This window comes from Amblyomma americanum, chromosome 1, assembly GCF_052857255.1.
Source record: "Amblyomma americanum isolate KBUSLIRL-KWMA chromosome 1, ASM5285725v1, whole genome shotgun sequence".
NCBI lineage: Eukaryota > Metazoa > Arthropoda > Arachnida > Ixodida > Ixodidae > Amblyomma > Amblyomma americanum.
In genome coordinates this window covers 344,498,267-344,520,519 of record NC_135497.1, presented here as the reverse complement: position 1 = coordinate 344,520,519, position 22,253 = coordinate 344,498,267, and the positions used below count along the sequence as shown (strand labels likewise).

Here is a 22,253-nt window from a genome sequence, read left to right as displayed (position 1 = left end):
ATGGCCTTCATCCATGGCGTCGGTGTTCAATTGCCGGCATCGGATCAGCAGTGGCCGACTGAAGCTAAAGGAACGCGCACATCTTGGCCCGAGCTACGTGTTCCTATTGGCGGCAGCGGACCGTCGACTTTTGAAAGACTCTCGTCCTCTCGGTTCTACATTCCGGGGAAGCTCTCTCGGAACTCTGCGCTAGGGACTGCCATCACCACCGCTCTCCAGGCCGAGGGCAGCCGATGCATTGGCGAGTTCCCAATTGGAAGACGTCCCTGCCTGGAAGATCTCTCATCCGTGTTCCCAGCGTCCACCACGGTAATTGATTTACTTACCTATTCTACATGGGGCGCGCAGATGTTGCGTCACTCTCGAGTACTGCGGATTCTCTACCCCGACAGGGGTTTATGTTCCCGACCGTACCGCTTACTGCCTTACAGGCACGTTTTTGGGGACGTGGCCTGCTAAGCGGGTTACAAGCGCGGGGTGGAGATTTATGGGCAACCCTTGGTGGGGCGGTCGTATTTGCGGGCTGCTACTGCTGAAGATTTTTGGTCTCCAAATAAGGCTTGCCATGATTTTTCAGAGGAAAATTACAGCCTCAGCTGGAAGGTCGGCGCATTGCTTTCCTTCAGAGAGAAAGTAAATTTTAAGGAGGGGGAACGCGGAGAGGTCCACCGACAGAAACATGACCCTGGCGTGGTACTCCATACCGAAAGATGCGGAATTGAAGAAAAGGCAGAGCTTGAGTGCAAACCGAAGGTGGTCTCATTTCCCCGCACACACTGGCTGACACTCGTCTCTCGCGGAGATTCTAATGCATTGCAATTACTTTAGTCAGCCCCATTTCGTTTCCTTACATACGTCGTGGCATACAGCTCGTCGTATAGATGCTCTGAACCCACTGATTTCGGACATTTGCATGCTCTTCGTTCTTTTTCAGTGTAAAGGAGTTTGACGGTGATTTTATTCTTTGTGATGAATAATAGTGCGGAATACCTCTACTTTCATCGTTCATTTTCTTTTTTAAGCCGTTAGATTTATAAATTTTGTAGAAAACAAAAATTTCTATACAGGGCGCAACATTCAATCTGACACATTTAAATCTTCCTTCCTCCCACGCGCCATAAGAGAGTGGAATTCGCTGACGCAGTGATTGACAGCGCATAATGCTCCTGCAAACGTCTTTCAGCTGTTTATTTTTACAGGTTATCCTGATGTGTAATACGCGCTTCTCGATTTGTCCTGCTTGGATCGGTAATGCAATCTCCAGTATGAAATAAAATAGGTGAAATAAATATTACGTCGGGAGAGTCTGTTTATTTTTAGTTCAAATCGAGGTCCACATGTCCTGGCTGTCCGCGAGATGGCTTCCGGAACGATGGGCGTGCAGTTTGGAGGAGGTTGGCTCAGATTTCACCGGAACACCCTGCACAAAACGTGCGCATTCTGGTGGATGCGCCATTGTTTTAAGCAAAGCAGCTGAGGGATTGCCAAACTAGCAGCAAAGCAAAAGCACAGTCCATAACTGATTCTTTGAAAAAGCACGCCTATGCTTAAAAATAGCAAAGCGGCACAGTGTAGCGTGCGTTTGAGCTTTACGTTTGACAGTTTTGTGGAAACATTTTCCATGTGTGTTTTTGACCTTTTATTATAATTTTGACCATGTACTAAGCGCGTGAGCTCTTTTGTTTCTGATATCGCTACGACGATGAAATCTAGTTGCCGTTGTTTTACCCCTTTTAAGATTATCACATGGAGCCAAGGTTATTGATATTCACAGTGAAGGCTACAACCCAGTAAAGAGGAAATGAAAAACCCCGTAATCACTGATGAGAGAATGACGCCCACGTATGCCAACTTGCGCATCCATTACTACAGGGATTCATATTTGTGATAGGAATGGCCTTCACTTTGGTAGTCGCGTACTATGTTTTGTTTATTCTCGATGAACTTGTTTTATTGTATTTCTGGTGCAGACAGTTACCGGTGTCTGGGATGTTGCGCTCAACGCATCTCAACCCTCTGCAGTTGGGACGCTCTCCTTGGTTACCTGGGCTGCGGTGGCTTCCGTATGCCTGACGACACACGGTATACTGCATCTCCTAGGGTCGCCGACCGCAGCGTTTTGAGCGTCGGAGGCGGCGGTATTGATAAGAGCTGCTGCGACTTCTGGCGTGTGGCAGCGTGAGTAGCATCTTACAGGCTCTTGTACACGAATGCCCATTGAGTTGCAAAAAATATGGTAGACTGCTATGGACAGCATATAAGCCCATTGCCGGCGGAGCTTCCTGGCAAGCCGGGGTCAAGCTAGAGCAACAGGTCCGCAAATACACACGAAGACAGGCAGTGCTTGACTTTCTGCACACCTGGTCCGGAGAGATAGCACGCTTGGCGGTTCCTTTGTATACCGGTGGTTCATGTTATCCAAAAGATTTTTCTGTTAAAAACTGTGAAAGATTCGTCAGGGCGGATTATTGTAAAGCTGAAAAAAATTACTTCTCTTTGAGGATTTAACCCTCTGAGCCCATATTTTTTTAATTCGTGAGGCAGATTTTTTGCTTTGTGTTTTCACAATGCGCATCGAACCATAACCGTACCGATAAGATAACTCTCGGTGGTGCAAATACTAATGGACTGAGAGGTATGGCGGCAGAATAGAACATCAGTACTCAGTGGGTTAACACGCGAAAGGGACCCATTTTGTTAGCGCAATTCTCAACAATGAAGTGAACAAAAATTTTTTCTTTGTGTGGAGAAATTTTAAAACCACTTTTTTTTTACTTTGTAGCTGATATATAGATATCGCACTTCACAGAAGACCTGCCGCTCTCTCCTGTTCACTTGCGATATGCAACATTTTTCCTTATTCTTTTCTCGGAAAGGCGGCTGTTTTAGCTGGCACTACGTCACGTACATGACACAGATGACCAAAACTTGAATCGCCTTTCTGGAAGGTGACTGTGAAGGAGATGAAGGTTTTCTCTGTGCCTCTAAAACAAATCTTTTTTCGAGCTTCATAAAGATCTTCATAACGATTAACGCGGAGTCCAGCATTTCGAAGTGATCAGCAGGGGCGAGGCACAATGCGTCTGGCTCGCGCCTGGTTTTAAACCGGCTGTTCACTATGGATGATTTCATAAAATTATATGTAATCAGTAGTGTCTCAACCTTGACCAAACCTGCAGGAGACGAATTTTCATCTCGTCAATACACCTATGCGGTGGGGATATCTCTCGGCCGTGGTGAAATCAGAACCTCTTTATGAGTGAACCGTATACGCGTTCTCGAGAAAAAGGGGCCAAAGACACTGCTTTGTTCCCAGATGGCTGGAAACAAGTGGTGCTGAGGCTACGGTGGGCGTGTGCCGATGCCCACGGGAGAGAGAGAGGGGTTGAAAAAATAAACGCAGAAGGTCGGTATTTTGTTTATTGTTACCGTTCTTTTGCTCTTGTTGCTGTTCGAGACACCCGCATTGACACTATTCTATCGGATCCAACATTAACCTTCCGCATTAGGCACCAGATAGAATTTTCTGTTTTTCAGTTGAAACTAAATTAAGGTTTGGCCTAATTTCTGGGAGGCATATTGAAGTCGGCAGTTGCAATGCTCATCAGTTTGTGTGGCTACAAAAAGACACTAGATCTTCTTCTACAAAGATTACCTATGATCACACCATGGCCGCCACCAGTAACCATTGTGGTGTCAAAATCGCACATGAAAAAAGCGTGGTGTAGTGAAGTCCTGACGTATTGAATACTATTTACGTCGCCGATATGAGCTTTCAAATGCGTTTCACAAAAGACTTTCACAAAAGAAGGACTGGTTAGTAAGATTTCAATCGACAAATTTGCTGTACATCGATGTCTACCGTGCTGCTGCTTTTTGTTCCTTACAATGTGGAGATGGGTGGAAATGCCAGATCAACGATGCCATTACTAACATTGATCCCTGATGAATTATGCTGTTAAAATGAATACTGTTTTTTTCGGCTACTGAGATTCGAGCGTAACATTTATGTTGTGGTGTCAAATGACACCATCTTTGACGCCAACTACATAAATTTTTGCTTGAAAAAAGATCACGTTGAGCAATTCTACATTTCAAATCGAAAGTGAGACCGCTGTTTAATATTTGGTTATAGACTATGGAGTTCTAGACATCGAACGAAAGAAACATCTTGACATCATCCAAAACTTCTTAATTTAATAATGGTGTTATTCCTTGCTCTGTCATCACAGAAACGTCAGCATCCCCTACGCAGTAATACAGATGAACAGCATAAGCATTTCTTTCATTCCTTATTCATTCGGCGGCATTTGATCAACGGGCAGCAATGAAAACCCAAGACAAAGGGTTTCAGAACCGCGTTTTTCTCGTTCGATACCTCGAACCACAGAGGCGATTGCAACATCATAAAACTGAACTCCCTTTCGATTTTGAGAACCTTGATTTTCGCTGCGTAATCTTACGCCCTAAATGCTAAAATTGCAAAAGCCGATGAGCTAATTTTTGCTGTATAAAGTAATTAACGTTTATGCTACTGTACCTCTCAAAAGATGCCCGCCTTGGCGCATATCTGACATGCAGAGAACTCTTCGATGCATATTTCACGCCTCCTAAAAGAAAAATCTGTATCGAATTTGAAACAATCGAGCCATTCTGAGGCATTGGACGTAGAAACATACGCAGTGATTAAGTTGTTATTTAATGCCTCCACATCTCTGTCGAATCTCCCATGTCGACGCGGCATGCCTTTTCTATCAGAACGTGAGCCAAAAACAAAACAGAGTTTGTTGCATGAAATTCAACCTCGGCTAAAAGAAAAAAAATCGTTGATTACGCCTGGCTTATTCTTGGCTGTCGTTGCTTGCGATATCATGAATGCAAGGGGTTAGCGGCTGTGCAAAGGTGCCGGACTTCCGTATCTTCAGCTTCGAAAGAAATGGCTGATGGTTTCAAACGTCTGCGGCCCATCTCATGACACGTATTCTCCGGTACTATTTCGTTGTCCCTATATAGGGACAGCGAGATGCGGTGGGGGACCGCATAGATGTATAAAGTCTGTGATTCAGAAAGCAGTGTGACGCGCTCTGTTCCTATTCGGTCTCTAGCTTTCATACCTATGTGCACCTATAGTCGCATTCTCATTTCTCCGTGCGCTGTGTTCTGCCGCAATATCGTCAGGGGTGATGCCATCCTTCAAGCAATCCCCGCTAGTCGAGGTTTAGCCCAGTTTTTTTTTTACTTTTGGATTGTCGATAGAGCAATGCAAAAGTTAAGTGACATTGCAATCAAAACTGGCTGCCAACGTCCAGCGGATGAACAATTGCTTCGTGTTTGCAGCGCTCGACTCGAGCGACACAGCTTGTCGCTTCCGTGAAAACAAGTTTCCAGCGTTTTAGTAGGCTTGATATCGTCTGTAATGTGTGTAAGAAACACAGGAAAGCAATGTCACAGCCGGAAGTTCGTGGGGTTCTGCCGACGACGATTTTAAAGCCGTCGGGTGGCACTGGAACCATTTTTCTCTTCGTGTTATGACATGAGCTTCGGAATCGCATTATATTGAGAGAGTGCCCTTTTTAAGCAAGTTTGTCCACCAGGGTAAACTTTGTACATTATGTTGAGAGAAAAGGTTTTTTTTTTTGGCGATGGAACTTGAGCATGATGCGGGGCGCAGTATAGCCTTTGTGGCCCTATCCTTCAGAGCAATATCGCTTGAGGGAAGATTGTTGGTGTGCCCGGAGGGGCAATGTATGGGATAACATAGATCAGAAAGCATCCAGCTCCATCCGTTCGCTTTCGTAATAAGGCTATTTTTGAGAAGTGTGAAGTGTACAAATTTATACTGCAGTCTGCCTTAGACAAACTGCTGAGGTTTCTACTGTCGGGCTGACGTGATGCTTGAATGGGCATGGAACGAAGTTTGAATAGCCTTTTAAGGTATTAGATACCGAGACGCACTCCAGAGGTAGCTCAAAGAGAAAATAAAAGCGGTGCTGGGTTGCGCCAACACACGGAAAAGCGCATCGGCATGTTCAGATATAAATCCTTCCACTTGCTGCCGTTTTCAAACACTCCGCGAACTAAAACGGCTCAGAAATCAACTCCTTTGCATGGAGAGACATTGTTTGGTTGAAAGACAAATATATGGTGAGTAAGCTTTGCAGCATCAAGAACTTCTCATTCATCTTCGCAGGGCGGAAGATGCATTTGGACTTGCCACCGTGGACACTTCTTCGGCGTCCTGACCTGAAGCAGTGGGCGTTGGCAGGAATTTTCTTATTTTTCCTTTGAGAAATTTTCATCAACAAACTAATGAAACTTAACTTATTATACGAGAACTGAGATCCGTCTTATTTGGACTTTTCGTTAAAACTGCTGAAACTTTACGTAAACAAGTACGAGTGTGCTGGAATTTATTTCTATATAATTCCGCCCATAATGCCATCGCCTCCTCGATGTTTCTCGCAAAAGAATCTGAAGTAATTTCTAGATGTGTTAGCTAAAGAGGCCGTGGAATTACCCTTGAAAGTAAAAAATCGTTTTCTACACTCTTCATTTCGTAAATCGTCTGAATGAAATATTTTAAATGTATTTTATCAAACATACGCAAGCTTTCGGAGGTTTGCTTTTATTGGCCAGCTTTTTCCGTGTATTGGTTTTTTTAGGGAGGCCTCTATACTAACACAGACTCAAATCGTATTAAAGAGAGAACTGCAAAGGGGGTTAGTAGACGGAAACACGAATGATCAGCGTTGACTGGCACTGGAGAAGAGAGCAATTTCAGAAAACGGGGTTTACTTTAGTGGAAATGGGGAGTGTTTGTGCAGCAGTCACAGCCATCGACAGTAGCTCCGGCACACTGCCTCCACTCTGCATTGAGCTGCGAAATAGCTGGGCTACCATATGTTTGGTGGTACAGAGGTTTCAGTTTTAACGACGAGTCCTTGCTTTTTCATTATATTGTTTCCTGTAGCGGAATGCATGACTGTGCAGGCGCTCTGTTGGTTCGTTTATTCGGCCTCGAAAGGTGTACAAGAAATTTTGGCTTTGCAGCTGGCAAGTTAGAAGTTTGGAGCCAGAATCCTCAACTAAACGTCGTTGCCTCGAATTCGACCATGTAAAAAAATGACAGGCTATTTGCAGAGTTAATCAATTGGGAATTAGCCGGACTAGCACTGATTACACCTGCTGTACTTTGCTATGCATGGTTACCCTTAGTTATGCACGGGCAAAGCAGGTGCTCTAGAGTTTTGACATCCCCACATGTAGAGCAGTAAGGGGACGTCCTCAGGCTGAACGGGGATAATGCAACAGCAAGGAAGTGCGAAGGAAACACCGCCCATACACTTCTGTTCACGAAGGATTACAGACGAGTGGTTTGAAGGGGGGGGGGGGGAGATATTGAAGTTGAGGGAGCGCGAGGCGCTCTGTCCCGTACTCTTTTCTGGTGTGTGTGTGTGTGTGTGTGTGTGTGTATGTCTGTGTGGCTTTGGCGCCTTAAAAGTACAATGATCAATTACCAACTAGCCCAAAAAGAAGTTCTCTCGAGCAAAACACGTCAGCTCCTATGGAGAATTCCACACATTGGCGGCAGCTGTGCGACAGCGCCGCTACCTCATTGGCTAAGCCGTGTGACGAGACCCTCAACATCTGCTTATATCTTGTGGTTCAATATCATGACGGGGCTTTGGACCGGCCCTGGGAAAATGCGTCATTGCTTGCTATAGTGCTAGAGCTCCAGAAGAAAGTTTTCGAATGTTGAGCATTTTCTCCTACGGTTTGCTTATTTTCTCTAAAGGCTGGTCGAGCTTGGAATCAATTCGGCCAGCTGCGATCTGACAGGTAGTCTTTGCTTTTACTCACTCAGGTCCATTTAATGCTAGCAGCTACGGTTCATTTATTCTCTTTCCTGTGATGACGCGGGGGGTAGGAATAGTATGAACAACTTTTCTTGTCAGTCACGGCAATGCGCTGAGAGGAAGCAATCATGTCCAGCACATTTTAGGAGCTCTGATACACCTCTCTACACGTTCGTTCCTGTGCGCGCTGGAGAAGGCTGCGGAGTGCTCCGGCTCCCCTTCGGTTTGAGATTTACGTCATTCATAAGATCGTTCTACCGCGCCTCATACGTTTTAGAAAAGTGCGGTCCAGTCGCAGGTGTTTGCATATTGTGTTTTTAGAATATCGGCATACCGCAAAGTATTGGTTAGGCGAGTGAAATTCGTGTTAAAGGACACACACTCTTCCCTTTTTTTTAGATCTTTTTTGTTTTGTTTAGATCTTTAATAGACTGTGCGGAAGAGATTTAAGAGAAAACTGGCGTCGCAAAGGTGGCGTGGGAATGTTGGGTACATGAGAGGGTTCTCCGTACTTGCAGCGGCAGTGTGAGAGCGGAGGAGAATAAGTGATTTTTCGCTTCCAGAGAAGCCATTCTTTCGCCCTGCTTGGTGCTGTTCGACTCAGATGCATTCTAGGTCTCGTGAAGCCGATTTATAAATAATAGTTCAGTGTTTCACGTCGTTGATAGTGTGCACGATTTGGGGCGACCCCTCTAGCGTCGTAACGAATGGTGTCGGGAATGTGTCGTCTCGTGAACGTTTGAAACTGAATGACGGTTTCAAGCAATTGGATCAGTTCTTGCTAAAACTAGTGCAAAGTTTTGTTATCAATGAACTTGATTATTTGCTGGAGATGCTGAAGCCTAGGTGCGGAAATCCGGCACACCCTCCCATTCCTTAGTATCATTCTCAATGTTAATGCAGCTGTGTAAAATTCAGAGGCCTTTCTGTTGTGCAAAATAAACGAAACTGCAAAGTTGATTACAATGTACAGCTGGATATTGCCGCGAATATTTGCAGTGTTTGTTCGTTTTTCAAATCTGCCGCGACACCACTTTATCGCTTTGTTTGCGACGCAAGACGCGACTAGATTTATCTCGATTGATCGCAGCCAGGCAAAGCTGTTGCTACGTTGTTCCGGAATGTTCTAGTAACTTTGCGCCCTTTATCTCGAATGTTCGCTATCAGCTTTAAATTGAGCACGGTCGACAGCGGCGGGCATTCTGTTCGACGACCGCCGAGCACGCTTGTCGCTTCGCCGCCGCCGAGTGATTCAGTCCATTTTGGGCGCAAGTCAGCCCAATAAACAGTTCTTTTAGAAGACCCCTTTCGTCCGTCTTCATCGCTGCTTCGACTGCCGTCACCACTACGTGACAATGTTGTTTGATTGCCGTCCCAAATAACTAACGCAATGGACACAAGCGCAGCGGTCAGACCAAGGCGCAGTTCTTCACCACAGCAGCACAAACGGTGCACTTTTTGGGCAATTCATTTGTCCTTTTGCCGCTCCCTCTATTAACTTACGGTGGTGACAAGCGCGCCCTTGTGTAGTGTATGCATAGATTTTACGGTTTATGGGGAATTTAACGTCCCAAAGTGACTCAGGCTATGAGGGAGGCCGTAGTGAAGGGCTTCGGAAATTTCGACCACCTGGGGTTCTTTTGCGTGCACTGACATCGCACAGCACGCGGGCCTCTAGAATTTCGCCTCCATCGAAATTCGACCGCCGCGGTCGGGATCGAACCCGCGTCTTTCGGGCCGGCAGCCGAGCGCCATAACCACTCAGCCACCGCGGTGGCTGTATGCATAGAAATACATCGTATCCATTTCTGTCAGTGCTGCTTAGGATGGTAAAAACTGTGCTCAGAATCCTTCCAATTAAATGTTTGACCCGAGAAGCATTGTAAGTAACTCAGCCGTACAACTTTGGAGCTTTTTCAGGGTTTTTTTCATGATTCCGCTACGCTTTTAATACGCATTAAACACATGCTTAATTTTGTCAAAACACGTGCCGACTGGATGCATGAATGGAATAAGAGCCCTTAGGGAAAGCGTGTGAAAAAATTTAAGGAAACGAAAAGCGCCACATGTAGGTGTTTTAGCTGAGATGTTCTGCAATTTATAAAAATAGGCTTTTGTAGAAAAAGATTCATTGGACACGAACTCGCAGTTTTGCCGTTCTCGCACTGCCACCGCGCTGATTTGAAAGTTCTGTTCGACTATTGCGAGTGGTTTACTCCAGACAAATTTGCGGCCACAAGTAATCATCATCATCATCAGCCTTACTACACCCACTGCAGGGCAAAGGCCTCTCTCATGTCTCTCCAATTAACCCTGTCCTTTGCCAGCTGCATCCACCCTTTGCCTGCAAACTTCTTAATCTCATCCGCCCACCTAACCTTCTGCCGCCCCCTGCTGCGCTTCCTTTCTCTTGGAATTCACTCCGTTACTCTTAAGGACCAGCGGTTATCTTGCATTCGCAATACATGCCCTGACCAAGCCCATTTCTTCCTCTTGATTTCGACTAGGATGTCATTAACCCGTGTTTGTTCCCTCCCCACTCTGCCCGCTTCCGGTCTCTTAACGTTACACCTATCATTTTTCTTTCCATGGCTCGCTGCGTTGTCCTTAACTTAAGCTGAACTCTTTTCGTTTGCCTCCACGTTTCTGCCCCGTAGGTGAGTACCGGTAAGATTAAGCTGTTGTACACTTTCCTCTTGAGGGAAATTGGTAAACTGCCACTCATGATCTGCGAGAATTTGCCATATGCGCTCCACCCCATTATTATCCTTCTAGTTATCTCCCTCTCATGATCCGGATCAGCTGTCACTACCTGCCCCAAGTAGACGTATTCCGTCACAACTTCTAGGCTCTCGCTGCCAATTGTGAACTGTTGTTCCCTTGCTAGGCTGTTCAACATTTCCTTTGTTTTCTGCATGTGAAATTTTAGACCCATCGATCTGCTCTGCCTGTCTAACTCATTGATCATGATTTGCAGTTCACCTCGTGAGTGACTCAGCAAGGCAATGCCATAAGCAAATCGCAGATTATTTAGGTATTCTCCATTTATTCTTATTCCCAACTGTTCCCAATTCAGGCCTCGAAATACCTTCTGAAACATGCGGTGAACAACATTGGCGAGATCGTGTCTCCTTGCCTGACGCCCTTCCTTATTGGAATTTTATTGCTGATTTTATGGAGGACTATTGTAGCTGTGCATTTGCTATATATATATCATCCAGTATTTTGATATAAGGCCCTTCTGCCCCCTGATTACGCAATGCCTGTATGACTGCTGAGGTTTCCACTGAGTCTAATGCTTTCTCGTAATCAGTGAAAGCTATATATAGAGGTTGGTTATATTCTGTGGCTTTTCTCAGCAGGTTACCCTTTGTCGCTTTTGAAAGCTGTGGCTGAGGCCCTGATCCGAAAGAAAAAGACCATGGCGTTTAGCAAGAGGGCGGCGGTCGAGTGTGAAACGAAGAGGCCATTGGTGGTGACGTACTTACATAAAGTCTCACACCACCTCAAGAGAGTGCAAAACAGGCATGGAGTCCCTCTGGCCTTTTCTGCGCCGAACAAGCTCTCCAAGCTGTGCTCCCGCAAGTGCGGTGATGGAAGGCAAGACTGCCAATTCAGGCATGGGGCATCCTCTGTCCCTTGCACTACCGGTGTTGTGTATGAAGTCTCACTCTCGCTTGGAAAGACTTACATCGGTCAAAGAGTGCGGTCAGTAAATGAGCGACTCAGGGAGAATGCGCTACATGTAATGAATAATGTTGACAAAGGCGCAGCTCTTGTGTCGCACATTAATGACTGCAGCAATTGCGCACGACGATTCGAGGAGATGGCGATTCTGGGCAGAAGCAGAAATGTATACGCGCTGCTTGCTCTTGAAGCATTTCATATTAAGAAAAAGCTGAAGGATGCATCAGCGATACTTCTCTACCTTTGTACTCCGCCGAATTTACGTTTCTGTGCTCTCGTCGTTCCCACTAATCTCAGATCACGAGTTTTTTTGTTCGCTTGCGCTGGTGTGGTAAAAGGTGTAAATGTGCGTTTGCTTTAAAAGAAGAAACAGTTGTTAGAGTTGCGCCTGTCCTTTTGTTTCTCTCGTGTACGTGGACTGCCAACTGTTTTTCCCACATTTCATCTGTAATATTATCCTGCTTACGGTTATCCTGTCATCGGTTCGTCTATGTTTTGTAGCGATGGCTACACTGGGCTACCAGACGAGGATTTCGCGGTGCCTGGCAGAGGAAAGTTGTGCGCATGCGCCGTTACCATGGCAACATGAGAGGAGCAAGGTGCGGGTGCTCTTCGCCGCGGCTATGTGTCCGCTCCACCGTCAAACCTGAGCATAATGCCACGAGGATGAGCAGTTGTGCGCATGCGCCGATAGCATGGTAACCAGACAGGCCCCACACCTGCGCCGCGTCCTTCGTCGGCGCCTCGCCGCACGCCGCTCTATCACCCGAACCGCGCTTCGCATGCGCAGCATTGCGTATAAAAGGCGGAGATGTAGCGTGCGTCTGTATCACATCGTTTGACATGCATGCAAAGAAGGAGAGTCCAGCCGCGGCTAAACGGCGGTATAGACAAGAGAAGATTAACTATTCCGGTCCTGGGGTTGTCGCCTGGCAGCTGGCTTGAACCAAATAACAGCGCTGGAGTCTGTATGTACCTGAAGCAAGGTATCACCGCTGTCAGACATCTCCATTCGATCGTGGTGAATAATGGTGAAGCCTGCTGCGCTCGGCTTCTGGAGAGCCGCATTATCATCGAATGAGTCTACGTGGCACCGGGAACATCTGTGAAGCAGAAGAATTGATGTGTTTGCCACGTGTATACCAGCCTGCGGCACGGTCGCAAAGTTGTGTGTGTCTTTGGGTGATTTCAACAGGAAACGGGACTCATTTAGTCAGTGTATGAATGAAAAGTTTGACTTTAATTTAGCTTCGGACCCTGACGTCCAGACTACACAATGGGGAACTACTATAGACCTCGTATGCCAAAGAGACTCTACCAAATCAAATTACTGTGTAGAGAAAATTGAGACCGCTGCATGCTACTTCAAAGATCATCGGGCAGTCTTCGGCTCTGTCAAGCGAAATGAATAAAAGATGTGTATACCCAATGTCTCTCATAGCTAAACATACAGTGACCACAACAAGCTGAGCCTGGAAAACGTATACCTCACTCCGTATATCCCGGCATAGCCGAGCTAAGCCGCTGCCATTTTTTATTCTTTTGTGAAAAAGACAAATTTTTTTACATCTGTCAGCTAGAGAAGCCGTGATATTTTCCCTGAAAGTAAAAATTTGATTTCTACACTCCCCCGAGGCGGCAATTCGTCTGAATTCGATTGTATAACAGTTGTTTTTCATAGCTAGCTTTTGCATGGTAAAATTCGTTAGCCACTTGTTTTTCCCAGATTATTGCTTCTATTGCACTACTATTGCTATTGTACTACTTTTGCTTCTCTTGTATACTGACTTCCTTACTTCTGATGAACGCGGCGGATAAGATGCCGCATTGCTTAAAGTGGGCGACATGCCGCTCAGTAAATGAGGTGGCTAACAGCAATAATTAAGAACTAAACTCTTCAGTATCAGTTAACCAGCCTGCTAGTTGGGAGGTCTTAGCTGTATTCAGAAGTGCTACACCGCTGACAATGCTATGCGAAGAAAGTGCGCTCTTAACTCATAACGCCTATTTTTAAAAATCGCAGAACGTCTTATGTAAAAGACGAGGTATATATTGGCCGAGTGCTTGCGCTCGTTTCCATGGGCCTTAATTTTCGGTAATTCCTTAGGACTTACTGCACCTTCAAGCGATCGCCTGCTTATTAGACAAATGTATCGCATTAAGATAAAGTGCTAATGCAGGACTAGTGCGCTGGAATATGAAATTTGGTTAACAGTGCCGCTTCATCCCAACATATTGTGTTGTAAGAATTTTTTGAACCTCACGGCCACGGCGACCCAAGCTGTTTATGTAGATGGTTGTGGATTGTTCCCGAATCTAGTAGTTACCTTTCTCAAACGGGATTCTACGTGGCATTCGAGGGGGATTGTGATAGAGGCCACCAAGACGGGGCTTGATAGCGGTCTAGGACGAAGTGCCAGCGACAGGAACTGGGGAGTCTAACTGAAGAGCGAAAATTATCAGTGAGGACAACAGAAAAAGCGAAATAGCAATGCGTAATATATTTGTCGTCTTTTTACCATTCAAGACACCACTATAGATACTGCTCTTAAAAAAAATGTTTAGGGCTTTACATTTCGTTGGAACGCTTTTTTATATATATATATATATATATATATATATATATGTGTGTGTGTGTGTGTGTGTGTGTGTGTGTGTGTGTGTGTGTGTGTGTGTGTGTGTGTGTGTGTGTGTGTGTATGTGTGTGTGTGTGTGTTCGTGTTCCCTCAGAACAGCTGACATCGCCTCTAATGCCATCTACCTTAAAAATTCTGCGGCTTGCTTGCCGCTAGCTGCGGCTTATTGCCGGCTTTGCCATTCGTCTGTCGTCTTCTCGTCATTTCGTTGCGTGCGCCAGCTCGCCTTCTATCAGCGTTAATTTCAAGCGCTTGTTTACTTTGTGTCCTCGAGCCATGTTCTAGTCGTCGACGTCTGAGCGTTTGCTTCTTGCCATACCACAAAAAAATTCCAGTCGTAGATTTTGACTCTGTTGCCATAGAGAAAGAAATTTATTTAGGGTGGACACTCAGCAAAATCTGGCCCCAGGAACTGCTTAACGCATTAGTTTGTAACCCATCCGTTCACTGGCGCCACCAGCGTTGGCGCGTGCATGCGCGTGCGCGCGGGCGACCGGCAATGGAGCAGACAGGCAGACGAACGAAACCGGGAGACGGTTGTCTGCGCGGCTGCGCCTGTGTGCGTGCGGCGTCTTTGTTAGCGCACAGACTCCGCGTTTTTTAATGCGAAAGCATTATATGACTCACGAGAAGCAGGACTTGTCACCTGAAGTTGTTCGCAGAACACGTCCACCTAAAGTCCTCGTAATCAGAGCTTAATTCTGTATTTGAGGTACAAGTTAATGACGCTGTAGTATGTAAGCGAGAATAAAAAAATTGGCCCGGGCGACCCCCGATGCTTGACCTTCGACAATTTGGGCCAAAATCGATATCCAAACATAAGTGAGCGTGCCTGGGCGACGGCGCCCTCCAAAATTGTCTCAAGTCATTTCCAAAATATGGCCCGGGCCACACCCGAAATTTGCCCTTGGCCGAGTTATTCCAAAACCGAAGTCCAGCCATAACTGAGCACGCCCCACACGATGGCGACATCTAAATTTGGCCCGGGCCATTGCCAAAGTTTGGCATGCGTCCCCCCCGAAAGTTCACCTTGGCCGCCACACCAAAATCGATCTCCAAAATGTGTTGCGTCATACTAGACTCACGTGGCAAGGGGTAAAGTCACTTGATGTCCAGATTACATGAAAAATATGTGTGACGTTATAATAGAGTACATGACTGAAGTTAGAATTTGAGGTTAGTATGAAATGCTAGAAACAAGTTACATGCTTTCGGTTTCCTCTATGTAAGCCACGGAGCAAGACTATTTGAATTCAATTCAATTTAGGAGGTGAAACTCCTGTCAGCGCGAGCGAGCGCAGGCGAACAGATAAGGTCACAATTGTATGCACCGACGGGGCCGTATACAGTGGTGGCGCCATGCGGCGAGTCGTAGAAGCCGCAGCGAACAAAAAAGCAGCGCCTGGGCAGGCTAGGTGCTCAATGCCAGCGCCGGGTTAGGGACAACTTCAGCGGCGCCGCCATATTGAATCACACGGGATCAGCGGCGCTAGCGTTTGTAACGGCGCCGTTCATGCTCTCGGCGCGCTTCAAAGTGCTTTAACTTGAACGGCCTTTTGCAGCGAAAGCTACGCTGGGCTACCAGTCGAGTATTTTGCGGTGCATGGGAGAGGAAAGTTGTGATTCAATATGGCGGTGTCACTTAAGTTGTCTCCACCCGGGAACGGTGGCGCTGGCATTGAGGCACCCTAGGGTAGGCGGCTCCGGCGCGCTCTCCGGCGGCTCGCGCTCAGAGCAGACGGCAAGCAGACGACACGGGTGTTTGCTTCAGCGGGCACGCCGTGACCTTGTATTCCTGCGCCCTTAAGTCAAACAGCAAAAGTTCTTGTCGGTGTCTGTTCGAGGGCGCTAATACTAACAGCGCTGGTATGCGCAGTGCGACCTCCTTCGAAATTTGCTAGACTAAGATGGGACGCAGGTGTTTTGTTCGAAATTGCAGAAGCGGTTACAAGTGTTGCAGGGACAAGGTGAGCGAGGTGAGAAGTTGTAGCCGCTTGTTGCCTTCTCGGCTGACGTGCAGTCATAATCGCTGCGCCGTACGACGCCCGCGTTCTCCTCCAGCAGATGAAACTTAGCGTGGTCACATACTCGACGAACCTGAAGGCATGTTTGCCTTCGACGATTGCCAGCAGCGCTTATACCCATCCAATCAAAGTCATCGCGCGGGTGTCAAAGGAAAGCACTGCTTACACCAGAAACTACAGATCATCTTATAGCGGTCATGGAAAAGAACGCGTTTTATTTTTTACTGTGCTCAAATGGTTGAAGCGTAGCACCAGTTGCTCTTCGGGCTTGCCAGCGGTAAAGAAGCGTGCGAGAGTGCCCTCACAAGTCAGGCGCGCGCGTCCTAATGGGAGCAACACGCTCGACCGGTTGCCTTGGCAATCGAAACGGCAGTAGTTTCTTTCCAGGCCGCCAGGCGCCGCCAGCATGATAATGGCGCCGCGGGCTTGACCTTTTCTGGTCGCCGCAGACAGCGGAGTTTCCACGCCTATATAGTCTTCCTCCGTGATGTAAGCAGACTTAAGTGCCTTCAGAATTTTTGCGTCTGTCTTGGCCTTCGACGTGGAACTCGAGCGGTTTTTGGCGAAGGCAAGTGAGAAATAGTTTTCTGTTTTGCCCAGCTACTCTGCATTTCGAGCATTTACGCTGACCACGCCGGCCGGTGCCATGAATTACGCAGTTCATGAAGAGGCGCGCACACTTCGTGGCCTGCCGGCTGTTCTGGCGCGGTTCCTGTCACTATTGCTCCTTCTGTCAGTGGCAAGGTGAGAAACGTTTCGATTTTGGCAAACTACGTTTATTTCAAGCAGTTTCGCTGAACACGCCTGTCGGTGCAATATGGCGCAGTTGTGAAAGGCACGCCTACCTGCGCGCCGGTCGGTGCGCAGTTAGCGATGGGCGCGCCCGCGCCTTGTGCCTTGTGCGCTTTGCCTAGCATTTAGTTTCGCATGGTTGCGCGTATAGTTTTATGGGGACGCGAAGTTTCGTGTAGCACTCAACAATACACGACTTCTTTCGAATGATATTTGTTGACGCGCGGTAAGATGAAGTGAACTTGAAAAAAAATGGGCAAACGTCTCGAAAACGAGCGTTCTCGTGTTCTTAGTACGGACGAATAATTGTCAAGACTTCCTGGAAAAAAGGTAACGCATGAAAAGCTTAGAAACTAGACGTACGTCGAAGACTCCGTCGTCTGTTCCAGCGAAAGCGCGCATTGCACACGCGTAGCGACAACAACAAGGGAGTGCGCATTTCAAATCGACCGGGAAAAAGTAAAATAGGACTTTCGAAAAGCTAGGAAACCAGGCCCTGGTGTGCCAAAAATTGTCTTCTACGCCTCTAGGGACATGCATTGCACCCGCGAATTCGCTCCCAGTGCTCCTAACACACAGCGTGCGACTGGAGGGGAGCCCGTGTGGTAGCAGTCACAGTGCGAAACATTTGTCGGAACAAAATGCAGTGTTTGCCGTGGAATGGGACTTCTAGCTGTTAGGGTGCAGAGAATAACGTCGTTCAGAGGACGAATGCTTGTAAATAATTGGTAGGTGTGACGTTGTATGTGGGTCTGCAATGTTCTGCATGCTAATTTAGAAAAAGTATAGTGTCCTTCTTTCGTGCAGGTTGTGTAATGGTTTACCAGATGACACCTGCTCGCATTTTACATATTTCAGCTGACGGTGCCTGGTTGCCTGGTTGGAGTGACGACCACTGCTGTGAGCCGTTGTTGCCGTAACAGTGGACACAGAAGAAGCGGGGAACGAGCTTAATGATGCGCCAAATGGCGACGACAACTCTATCGGTTTCCTTTTTGTGACTATGTGGAGCAAAATAAAAGTTCATTTCACAAAGCACCTCTGTTTGACGAAGGCCATGGCGCAACCGCGTTGATGGCCGGTCAAGAGCGCCCGGAATGCAATTTTTCTATTTTCTGGACCAAAAATAAATATATAATAATAAGATACCATACTGAACAGAAATATTGCGCCATGTGGGCGAGGCCGGCCGCAGCGCATGCTAGCATTCAAACCGCGCGCGCCTGAAACAGAAACCTGAAGTTTTGCGCTCATCCCGTTGGTGCGCTAGTCATTTGGACCGCTGGGCCCTATTGGAGTGTCCGCTCTTTATTAATCTCTTTTTCTATGCTGCTGCCTTCAGACAGATTGCCTGGTTCGACGCGAAGAGCCCACAGCATGCGAAGAACCGGTGCTCCGTACGTAAATGAAAAAGTGAGGACTGTGAGAGGTGTCTTATAACATCTCTGTGGGAAGTGTCAGATGTGACTTTCGGATGACGGTTTGATAGCTTGTACGAAATCGTATGTTCCGTAGTGAATTCCGCTAGTGTCCTTTCACCTGCAGGGGGAATGAACGATTGTGCTTTGTGATGACTGCGCTGAGTGAAATATTGCATGCGAAATATTTGTGGCTGTGGTTTAGGAGCACGACCAACGTGCACTTGGCTGTGATTTCAAGAATGCATATGCTATATGTCCTCCTAAATATTTGGGAATGATTTGATAATAGGAAAATCAATCGCCCTATCCATCATAAACACGAGCTGAGTGCTGCCTGGAACGTTTAAGCTACGCACATACTGCTGAGCTTTGAAAACTGCAACTGAAAAGGAGTTCGTACGCACTGAGTTTTGCAGATGTTAGGTTGATGGGATACTGCCCTTTTCATTATCATCATCATCAAAATCATCATCATCATCAACCTTATTACAGGCACTGCAGGACAAAGGCCTCTCCCATGTCTCTCCAATTAACCCTGTATTTTGCCAGCACCGTCCTCCCTTTGGCTGCAAACTTCTTTATCTCATCTGCCCACCTAACCTTCTGCCGTCCTCTGCTACGCTTACTGTCTCTTGAAATCCGCTCCGTTATCCCTAAAGAACAGCGGTTATCTTGCCTTCGCATTACATGCCCTGCCCAAGCCCATTTCTTCCTCTTGATTTGAGATTAGGATGTCATTAACCCGCGATTGTTCCCTCGCCCACTCGGTCCGCTTCCGGTCTCTTAACGTTACGCCTACCATTTTTCTTTTAATGGCTCGCTGCGTTGTCCTTAACTTAAGCTGAACTCTTTTCGTTTGCCTCCACGTTTCTTCCCCGTAGGTGAGTAGCGGTAAGACACAGCTGTTGTACACTTTTCTCGAGGGAAATTGGTAAACTGCCATTAATGATGTGAGAGAACTTGCCATATGCGCTCCACCCCATTCTTATCCTTCCAGTTATTTCACTCACATGATCCGGATCAACTGTCACTACCTGCCCTAAGTAGACGTATTCCTTTACCACGTCCAGGCGCTCACTGAAAAATTGTGAACTGCTGTTCCCTTGCTAGACTGTTGAACATTACTTTGGTTTTCTGCATGTAAATTTTTAGACCAGCATTCTGCTCTGCCGCTCTAACTCATTGATCATGATTTGCAGTTTCGTCCTGAGTGACTCAGCAAGGCGATGTCATCAGCGGATCGCAGATTATTTACGTATTCTTCATTTACTCTTTTTCTCAACTGTTCCCAATTTAGGCCTCGGAATACATCCTAAAACAGGCGGTGAATAGCATTGGCGAGATCGTGTCTCCTTGCCTGACGCCCTTTCTTATTGAAATTTTATTGCTGATTTTATGGAGGACTATGGTAGCAGTACAGTTGCGATATATATCTTCCAGTATTTTGACATAAGGCTCTTCTAAACCCTGATTACGCATTGCCTGTATGACTGCTGAGGATTCCACTGAGTCGAATGCTATCTCGTAATTGTTAAAGGCTATATATAGAGGTTGTTTATATTCTTCGCAGTTTTCTATCAAATGATTGATAGTGTGAATATGATCTAATGTGGAATATCCTTTACTTTAGATTGCCTGATCATTTGGTGGTGTAAAGTCTAAGGGTCCCTGACTGTATTAGCGATTACCTTAGTAAATACCCTGTAAGCAAGAGATAGTAAGCTGATTGGTCTATAATTTTTCAAGTCCTTGGCGTCTCCCTTCTTATGAATTAAGATAATGTTGGCATTCTGCGAAGCTTCTGGTACGGCTGAGGTCATAAGGCATTGCGTATACAGGGTGGCAAGTTTTTCTAGCACGATCTCACCTCCATACTTCAACAGATCTGCAGTTATCTGATCCTTCCCAGCTGCTTTTCGCCTTTCTATTGCTCCTAAGGCTTTCTTTACTTCCTCTTTCGTTACTGGCGGTATGACACATTGCTCCTCGCTACTGTTTTTCATTAAGGCTATGATTACACAGGATACTGTACAGATTTGTGTAGAACTCTTCGGCTACTTCAACTATCTTATACATATTGCTAATGACACTGCCCTATTTATCTCTTAGCGCATACATCTGGTTTTTACTTATGCCTAGTTTCCTCTTCACCGCTTTTAGGCTACCTCTGTTCTTTAGAGCATGCTCGATTCTCTCCATATGACACTTCCTTATGTTGGTCATCTTGCTCTTACTTATTAACTTCGATAGCTCTGCCAGTTCTATTCTGTCGGTAGGGTTAGACGTCCTCATGCTTTGTCGTTTCTTAATCAGATAGATCTTTCGTCACCTGAGATAGCTTTCCGGTATCCTGTCGAACTGTTCTACCGTCTACTTCTACTGCGCATTCCATAATGATGGTTGTCAGATTATCGTTCATTGTATGAACGTCATGATCGTATTCCTCAGTTAAAGCCGAATATCGGTATTACAGTGATATACTGCATTCCTGTACTTTCCCTCTTACCGCTAACTCATTGACTTTTTTTATTCGAGAAGCGTTATGAGGCATAAGCTGAAAAAAGGAAGGGGGGAAGGAATGCACGGAATAGTAAGTTAAAAGAAGGAGTGAAGGCCCGTTGCGCTGAGGTAGTCGCAGAGGTTGCTAATGAAACGGTTTTCCATAGTCCAGTTCGCGTAGTCACTTGCGCGGTTCCAGCGCAGGCCCACCTCCCAGAGGAGCCGTTTTCTTATAGCAGCCGTCGCCGGAAACCTCCACAACAAATGCCGCACATCACAAATGTCCGGTGCAGCGCTACAGTGAGGGCACCTGTCAGGTGCTTGCAGATCTTTGGCAGGCCACCCATGACGGAAAGATGGTGTCAGAGCCGCCCCTGCCCGAATCCGGCGCACGGATACCTCATCCCGCCGAGTAAGACTACGGTGGAGAGGGTGCGAACACGGATGATTTAGAGCGCGTGTTCGCTGGCGCAGAACTACGGAATCGGAAACATGGGACAGGAAAGGATCTGGGGGAAGAGGGGAAGGTGGCGGATCGTCAGATGTATGAAGATGAGTCATTGCATTCACTTGAATGTTATCTGGATCCTGGGCATGGCCGCGAATCCAGTGTATGCGCACAGGAAATGGATACTTTGTGCAGAGCACATGAATTGATTGTGAAATCTGGAATTTCCGTCGAACAGCCTTAAGCTGTTTAAGAGCGGCGCGGGAGTCGGTGTAAATATGAACTGTATTGAATGTTTGAACGAGCGGAAGAGAAGCAATGGCATTATAAAGGGCTTGAAGTTCCAATGCCAGGGGAGTGCACGTATCCGCAGTATACGTCGCGCGAGAGTTGAGATGTTGGTGAGATGGACTATAGACAGCAGTATTTTCCTCTCTGCAGAATGTTATGCATCCGTGTATAATATGCACCCTTCAGGCAGATACGCTGCTGATACCGACGGGGAAACAGTGGGGCGATTGTCAGTGAGCTGGCAATATGACTACGGAGGAAGTGTCTTTAAACGACGATGTTGGAGAGACTGTTTTCTAGCTCTATTTGCCACCCGTTGGTAGATGAGTTCACTTAGTGTATTAAGTTGGGCGAACTCCTGTAGCACAGGTATGGCTGTTAAACGAGGCAGATATGTTATGACGCGCATAGCGTCACGATTGATAGCTTCAAGGAAGTCCCACTGTCTGCGGGTGAGACGTTGAATTTGTGCCTGATATGCTACCCGTGGCTGAAGGATAGAGCGCACAAGCTGGCGGGCCGTATGAGCACGTGCGCCATCAGAGCGCATAGCTATGCGACGAATCAGACCTAGAGTAGCCTGAGCCGATTTACGGGTG

The 22,253-nt window shown here is 46.7% G+C and overlaps 1 long non-coding RNA gene across 3 annotated transcripts; it reads left to right on the top strand.

The window, feature by feature from the left end:
• Window positions 1-1,975: 1,975 nt before the first annotated feature.
• On the top strand, window positions 1,976-17,951 carry LOC144099956 (uncharacterized). 3 transcript variants are annotated; one of them, XR_013307476.1, is made up of 2 exons: window positions 1,976-2,178; window positions 17,854-17,951. It is a non-coding gene; the product is annotated as an uncharacterized LOC144099956 (long non-coding RNA). The 3 variants fall into 3 exon arrangements; XR_013307470.1 differs by lacking the exon at window positions 17,854-17,951 and adding an exon at window positions 6,191-6,424; XR_013307478.1 differs by lacking the exon at window positions 17,854-17,951 and adding an exon at window positions 3,317-3,405.
• The last annotated feature ends 4,302 nt before the right edge of the window (window positions 17,952-22,253 follow it).